Below are 8,657 nucleotides of genomic sequence, written 5' to 3' on the forward strand. Positions count from 1 at the left end.
TTCTTTTGTTACTTTATTAAACCCAAGAATCAGTCATCCAAATTGATTTAACTAGCTAGTCCATACCACATGCATATGTTGATCAGGCACACACATATGAGGAATTCATGCAAGCAGGTGTTAATCAAGTTAAATAGCACAACAAGATCATTATAAATGCGCCAATATTGAATTATTAACCAAACATAACTAGGGATTCAATCTAGCCTTATTAATTAAATTAGCTACACATACAGTTGATGTTAAACATCTTCATAAAATAAAAGAAAAGAAAGGAAAGGAATAAACCCGAGACTTGAACTAGAAGAGCTCCTATTCTCCTCCTTGCAAGCATACCTATTCTAGAGGCTTAAGGGTCTATTTATAGGCTTTAGAAGTCCTTGACAAACTAGTAAACCTAGGAATTTCGTAGGGTTTCAAAACCTATTACAATTGGGAGTTGGAAAACCCTAATATGGAAATATTAGCATCATGGCCGCAGCTTTGAGGGGTCTCATGCGCACGGGTGCGATCGATCGCAACCTGTGTGCGCTCGATCGCAGGTCTACGATCGATCCTCTTTTGTTATGCGCTCGATCGCTCATGGCCTGCTTCGTGCTGTGTCTTCTTTGGTAATGCGCTCGACCGCATGTAACCTATGATCGATCGCAGTGTCAGGGGCTCCCCTTTTTCCCATCTTCTCTCTTTGAGCCCAAATCTTCCAGATTTACTTCATTTTCTTCCAAAAGCCTACAAAAGTGTGGAAAACACAAAAATGAATTAAAATGACTTAATTAACTAAAACCAAAGGATTAAAACATGCAAGTTAAGGGCTGAAAATATGAATATTTTCGCACTTAACAGGGACAATCATGGATAATCATTCCTGTCATTTGTTTGGCTAGTGTACCTATCACCTTATTCGTATTGATGTAGTTTCCCCTTTTGGTTGAGATGTTCATTTCAACTTACGAACCAGGCATCTTCGATAAGAAAATGGAACGATGGGTATAACTTTATTCCTTTTGATGTATAATGTAAACGTCCATTAAGAATTGGCTTACCAGCCAAAACTAGTGATTTTTTTTTTTTTTCCTTTTTCTTGGACTAATGACTGAGAAATTTTCAATTGGTTTATTTTGCATATTTTGTGAATTCATTCAGCTGTTCTAGACCAATTATCATTTAATCCTTTTATTAAAAAAAAAAAAAAATTCTATTTTATATTGTTCCAAATATAATCTCTTTGAAGCACGCATAACAACAAAGGACCTCATTTGGATACCGCTGGTTCATGGCAGGTCCCCAAGCTGCTTTGCTTGGAGGTAATCTTGTGGAGCTAGCCTAGAACGGCTACACACTGGACCTTATCAATCTTTGAAGTCAAGCAAAAATAACATCAAATTATAAAATTTTAGGTTGATTCCTTTTAGTGGTATAGCTAGGAATTTTTTTTTTTTTTTTTTCTCTTTATATACAATGTTTTTACTGCATAGAAAAAAATGTGATAAACACAATACGAAAGGAAATGAAGTATTTTATAATACAATATTTGTATCACAAAAAAACATATCTACCAAAACTTCATAAATATGTGTCAATATATCATTAAGGTATGTTTTGCTCGGGTCCAAAGTTTACGAGAGACAGAGGTGAATACATGAAGTGGGGTGTCCTACTTTACAGGGATTCCTGAAAAAGTACCGGGTGGCAATGTGCATGGTTAGAAAGAATAATGACCTATCATTCTTTCTTTTTCTTGTCAAATTTGAAGAGTAAAATATATATACAACACACCAAAACTCAAAGAAAATAACTTCATTAATGAGTCAAATTCATTACAAGAAGATTCAGCCACAAATTAAGATCATTACAAGAAGATTCAGCCACAAATTAAAGATCAATACAAGAGGTACATGTGAATCCGACATCTGTAAAAAAAGGGAAGGTTACATTCGGATTTGATCTGATACTCGGCACCCGAGAGGACGATGTACAAAAAATCACATTTGGGTAAACACCCACGAATATGATGAACAAAAAAAAAACAAAGCCACCCTTATACGACTGAGCCATTGTCGTTTATATTGAAGATCATTCTCGATGAGCCTCACTCAGAGGATCGTGTCTCTTGAAAGCTCTGGCAATCCATAACCGGTACTTCCTCTGGAGTCTTCTGCACCTGTCTTGTTCTTTCAAGAATAGACAAGTAGTGGAATAAATGCCAGAGGCATACTTCCGTCTATTTTCTTGAATACTGATAAGTTGAGCCTCGAGATCCGCATCCGACAATCTTGCAACTCCAATTGATGATCTCTTAAGGCTATCTAGTGATCCTTCACTTCAACATCGGCCATCAATTCGTCACCCGATTGGAACGATCTCTTAGACATTGCTCTCGCGTCTCCAGCAAATGACGCAACCCAACAACCTCTGCCTAAGAAGTTCGAGGCACTTTAGGGAAAAGTTGGCCCACTTGCTGCCTAGGTGAAAGCACTTCCTCCTCATAAGGTGAATAAAGAGCTGAAGCCACTGATGACTCTGTCTCCACCAAACTACTAGAAGAGGAAGAAGAAGACATAAAGCACAAGAAAGAAAGAAAGATATGAACAACGAAAGAAATCAGTCGAATGAAGAACTTCAAAGACAAAGGATGATATTATAATGCAAAAATCCTCAGGAAAATGAAAGGTCGCCTTAAATACAAGAAGACATTGCATGCAGAAGTACCTTGGAAAACCAATCGGCGCATACCTAGAACCAAATGACTATGCTCTACACGTCACGCCATAGATAAGCGTGCAAGACAATGATGGCCTCCGATACCTGAAATGTCAACACAAAAAGGCGCACCAAGAATTTAATTACCAAGGTTAAAAAAAAAAATTTATCCTTGGTCATGGGGGATAGCACAACCCACTACAAGAAACCACAAGATGCAAGAAAAGATTCGGAAAAAGCAAGTCAGATGGAGCAGTTCAAAAATACAAAATCAAGGGATGTTCTTTATACAGAAAACTAAATTTTGCTAAAAAGAAAATAAAAAAAAGAGGCTAAATCTCGAGAGCAGGTCTGACATCATCATAATCAACTTCATCATCACCGTCATCATCAATGTCAATCTCAGGACCAAGTGGCTCGTGGGGTAAGCTAACTTCTGGTCGGAACCCATACACGTTAACTTCTGAGGCATTTGGAATCAAATCTCTTCTTGTGTCGACCAATTCATCAATGGCGCAAGCTGGGATGGACAAGAAGTCAGAATTCACTATGGCCGGATCGATATTGAATCCCTCCCGATTAATGGTCAGGTATCAGCAATTCTTGATGCCCCAGTGAAAACTGTGAGCCCAAAGCAAGTCTCGAAGGCAAGGAACAAAGGACAACTCCTTGAAATAACTAGTTGCTTTAGCTCTCTAGTAATGGTACCCTCGGTGGAATCGACTGTACTTGCTTAAGAATCCTTCAGATCTGCCTCAGCTTTTTTGAGCGTCTTCGACCGAGATAGCTAGGCTCCTAGAGTTTCGGAGAGCTTCCAATAATCTTCCTCAGAAGTCCAGATTTGATGAAGTTCCTCAACGATTCTGATATGCTCCGCAGTCACTTGATGAACATTAGAATCCACCTCTTTCGCATGCTCCACAAGTTCTTGGTTCTTCCGGTTGGAAGCCTCTAGGAGTTCTCGAAGTTGTGCGCTGGCAACTTCCAACTCGGAGTGCTTTTGTTTACTCTCAAATAGTTCTTAATCCTTCGTCGCCAGTAGAAGGTGAAGATTCTCTACTTCGGTATCAGAGACCAAACCTTGAATCACTTGGGAACTCGAGGCTTCTTCCCGATTACTCAGCTTCTGAACCAACTCTCAAAGTTTAACCCTTTCATTGGCATATTCCCGTATACCTTCTTAGAATTCGCTATACCAAGTAGCCAACATAACTGAAGAATGCAAAAAGAAAACATATGAGACAAGCAAAGAGAAGGAAAACAAAGTAGTGATGATGAGTCATCTTGTCCACAAACATCTCTGGAGTAAGTCTACCCACCCTTCTAGTATGGTTCGCAAGTAACAACTTGGTAACCACAGTAAAAGGATGCCCCTTCAAACCCTTAGCCAACAATCTGATCAAGGGTGAGTTCCTCCCAGAATGACCTCTACGCGATTGTCCTCTATACACGGGCTCCTAATCCTCAGGCTTAGTCGGAGGAGGAGAAGGAATGATATCGGAAGGGAGAAGCTCGATGGATTCAAGAACCTCATTACGAATAGCAATTGGCTCCCCCTGCTCCTGAGGCCGAATAATTAAAGGCGTAGCCAATGAAGTATCTGAATCCTTCAAGGAAACAGAGTCAGGAGCAACAGTTGAAGAGCGGGGTTCTCCAAAAGGCACAACAGTAGAACTGGACTTGACAGATGATACCAAGCTTAAAAGCTCCAAAGACTTGTCGCCTCCCTCTTTTTGAAGACGGCTCCAATGGAGGTTCGCCCTTGTCTGCCTTTCTCTTTGGTGTAGGGGGGTGGTCTCAGCGACTGAAGCAGGTGAAGCAATGCCCTAGACTTGGGGACGCGGAGAAGGTTTGGAAGTAGATCCCGATAAGCATTGGGGTTGATCTTCTTCACAATCTCTACCAGACCAATCTTGCGAGCCGCTAGCTTATTGTACTCACCAATAGGAAATCTATCTTTGGTTAGTACTGTCCAGACAAAATCACCTTTACAAATTCCAAAGCACACCGCTTCTTGTCTGCATTCGCCTTGTACTTTGCCGTTGATTCTTGTAGGTTCTTGATGGTTAACTTGTGGCCCTCTTGTATTTGTGCAATAAGGTCCTTTGCCCTTTGTATGTATTCTTTTTAAATCAGGGAGAGGTGCTAAATCCAGTGGTGCCCACGGATTACTCCCATAGATGATGGTGAACGGACTAAGGCCAGTGCTCCGGTTGATGGACCGATTGTAAGCAAACTCAGCTTGGTACAACTGTTGGTCCCAAGACTTGAGGTGCTCACCGACCAAACTCCTAAGCAATGCCCCCAAGGACCGATTAATAACCTCCGTTTGCCCGTTTGTTTGTGGGTGGTAAGCGCTACTGAAATCAAGCCTCGTGTGAGATAATTGCCACAAGCACCACCAAAAGTGGATAAGGAATTGCATGTCACGGTCTAAAACTATGGACAATGGTAGGCCATGGAGGCGGTAGACCTCCCGAAAATACAATTGCGCCACATTCATGGCATCAGTAGTCTTTTTACACACAATAAAATGAACCATCTTAGAAAATCGATCAACTACCACAAAGATGGAATCATTACCTTTTTGGGTCTGAGGTAAACCCGACACAAAATTCATGCTCACATTAGTCCATGGGCTCTCCGGAGTAGGTAGCAGCATATATAAACAGGCATTTGTAGCCGCTCCTTTTGATACTTGGCACACCCTACAATAGCGCACCAACTTCTCCACCTCCTTCCTTATGCTTGGCCAATAAAATTTCTCCGCCAGCAGCTGGAAAGTTTTGTCCCACCCCATGTGCCCTTCATTATGGCGCTCTTGAATAATTCACAATCGGAGACTGCCGTCGGGAATGCATAGTTGCATGCCCATGAAGAGGAACCCATTATGCAGCCCAAAATCACTCCGAGCTTCTGAAGATACATCATTAATAATAGGGCCAAAAAGAGGGTCAGTTGATAAAAAATCTTTGAAAAGCTCAAAACTAATTACCTCATTCGCCATGGTGGTCAAGAGTGTCAACTTCTGGCTAAAGGCGTCGGCCACCTTGTTCAAAGCTCCCGACTTGTGTTTGATGGTGAAGGAGAATTGTTGCATATATGCAGCCCACTTTGCATGCCGGGAGGATAGTTTATCTTGACTATTGAGGTGCTTCAACGCCTCATGATTCATGTACAAGATAAAAATCATTGTAGGCTAGGTAAGAGCTCCAATGCCTTAATGATTGCACCAATGCGTAAAACTCCATGTCATAGGTGCTATAGTTCAGCCATGAGCCACTCAACTTTTCACTAAAGAATGCCACCGGTCTCCCACCTTGACTCAATACCGCTTCAATGCCGACTTTGGAAGTGTCACAATGCAACTCGAATGGCAATTCAAAATCCGGAACGACAAGCAATGGGGCCGACAACTTGAGCTTAGTCAACTCAAATGCTTTAGTAGCCACCTCACTCCAAGATAATTTTCCCGCCTTCATGCACTCCGTGATAGGCGCCATGGTAGTGCTAAAATCATGAATGAAACACCTATAAAATGAAACCAATCCATGGAAACTCTCACCTCATGTAATGTAGTAGGAATGGGCCAATCCCGAATGGCCGCCACTTTCGAGTCGTCCACCACCAACCCATCTTTAGACACCACATAGCCAAGAAAAAGCACCGAATCGGTCATAAATGAGCACTTGGCCAGCGATGCGTAGAACTTCTCTTTCCAGAGCACTTGAAGTACTTCCCTCACATGTTGAATGTATGTCTCTCTATCAGGGCTGTAAATGAGTATGTCATCAAAGTCTACCACTACAAACCTCCCTATAAAAGGTTGAAAAGCTTGGTTCATCACTCTCATGAATGTACTAGGTGCATTAGATAATCCGAATGGCATGACCAACCATTCAAAGAGCCCCTCTCACGTCTTAAATGCTGTTTTCCACTTATCACTTGGCCGCACCCGAGTTTGATGATACCCACTCCGTAGATCCAGTTTGGTGAATATCGTTGCGCCGCTCAATTGGTCCAACAAGTCATCCAACCGGGGAATAGGAAACTGATACCTCATAGTGATCTTGTTGATGGCCTACTATCCAAGCACATCCTCCATGAACCATCTTTTTTAGGAGTGAGTAAAGCCAGTACCGCGAATGGACTCAAACTCTCTCGAATATGCCCTTTGGCCAATAACCCCTTTATTTGTAGCCTAAACTCTTCATGCACTTTGGGGCTCATGTGGTAGTGTGGTCAGTTAGGTAGACTCGACCCCGGCACCAAATCAATTTGGTGTTGTATGTCACGAAGAGGGGATAGCTCATCGGGTAACTCAACCAAAAAGACGTCTGCAAATTCTTCGACTAACCCCTTGGCTTCTTCCAGAACCTCTTCTATTTTATTGCCATCTTTACCCACTAGTAGATACCCACAATCCACTTCTAACATCTCTTTAATGAACTCATGTCTAGCCAACAAAGTTTGACCCATTCCTATTGAAGGTTTGGGCCCTTCTCCCAGATCAGGTAGGAGAGTGAGCTTCACATTGTCCACCAAAAAACTGTAGGTGCTCTTCCTTCTACCATGATAGGCATTCCTATCATATTGCCATGGTCTCCTGAGTAGTATATGGCATGCATCCATCGCCACCACATCACACCACGCCTTATCCTTATACCTCTTCCCAATGGAAAAATTCACAAGGCAACGTTTAGATACAATTACCTCATTCCCTTTCTTGAGCCACTCCAAGTGATATGGTCTAGGGTGCTTCTCCGTCTCAAGGCCCAACTTCCGAACCACTTCTTCAGTCACGACGTTCTCACAGCTGCCACCATCAATAACAAGTTTGCGTCCCTTACCTCCAACCGTGCAAATTGTTTGGAAACTATTATGGCACTGCCCGTCATCTCCCTCCACCTTTCAAGGTGTATAACATATCCTCCTAACCATCAATAGAGGAGTGTCATCCCTAGTAGCAAATTCTTTGTCGACTCCATTGAAGTCGTCGAAATTTGCTTCTTGCACTTCTCCATCGCCTTGCTCATCGAGGGCTTCTCCCGAAACTACGAGTAGGGCCTTACTATGCTTCTCTCCCTTGTGACAATCCGCCATCCGGTGACCCGACTCCCCCTTCGAAAACACTTGGGCCTAGTTGTTGCCCCAGGTCGGCTTGGCTGCCCCATGGTTGCGGAGTTTTTACATGGGCCAACCAATTGAGGAAAGGTCTCCCAAGCTGTGAACGGACCCCTTGATCGGTTGTAGCCTCCATCGCTGCCACGCCCAAATGTGTTTAAAGAGCCTCGGGCCGACTCCTTCTCAATTAGCAATGCCCTTTGGTGGGCCTCCGACACCTTGGCGGGGTCAAAGAGGTTCAATGTATCATGGATTTGTGGCCACAAACCCCCAATATACTAGGACACTAATTATTCATCCGATTTGGACAAATCAACTCGTGTCAATAACTTGTAGAACTCCTCCTTGTACTCATCCACGGAATTCTAACCTTGACTCCAATTTTACAGCCATTGATACATGCTTCGGAGATAATTGTGGGGCAAAAAGGCGGGTCGCATCTTTCCCAACAACTTCTCCCAATTGTCGAGCTTTCTCTTGCTGTCTGCACCCTAGCTTGCTTCAATTGCTGCCACCATGCCGTAGCTCTTCCCTGAAACTTGGTTGCGATCAAAGAAACTCGCCGATCTTCCAGTACCCCTTTGAAGTCGAGAATCTCTTCAATTGCCACCACCCAATCCAGGAATTCCTCGGGTTGAAGACCCCCTTGGAATTTTGGAATCTCAAGTTTGTATCCATTCTCCTACCGATTAGCATGAGCTTGTGCAAGGGGTCGACGGCCCTGCGTTCATCGCTCCACAAAAGGGTTTGGAGATCTATACCCATCGTCGCCTTTGTCTTCCTCCTCCGGCACGTGTGGTGGGTGTCGACATAGATGCCAGTCATGGAGGCGT

Source organism: Corylus avellana, chromosome ca1 (assembly GCF_901000735.1).
Source record: "Corylus avellana chromosome ca1, CavTom2PMs-1.0".
In the NCBI taxonomy this organism is placed as follows: Eukaryota; Viridiplantae; Streptophyta; class Magnoliopsida; order Fagales; family Betulaceae; genus Corylus; species Corylus avellana.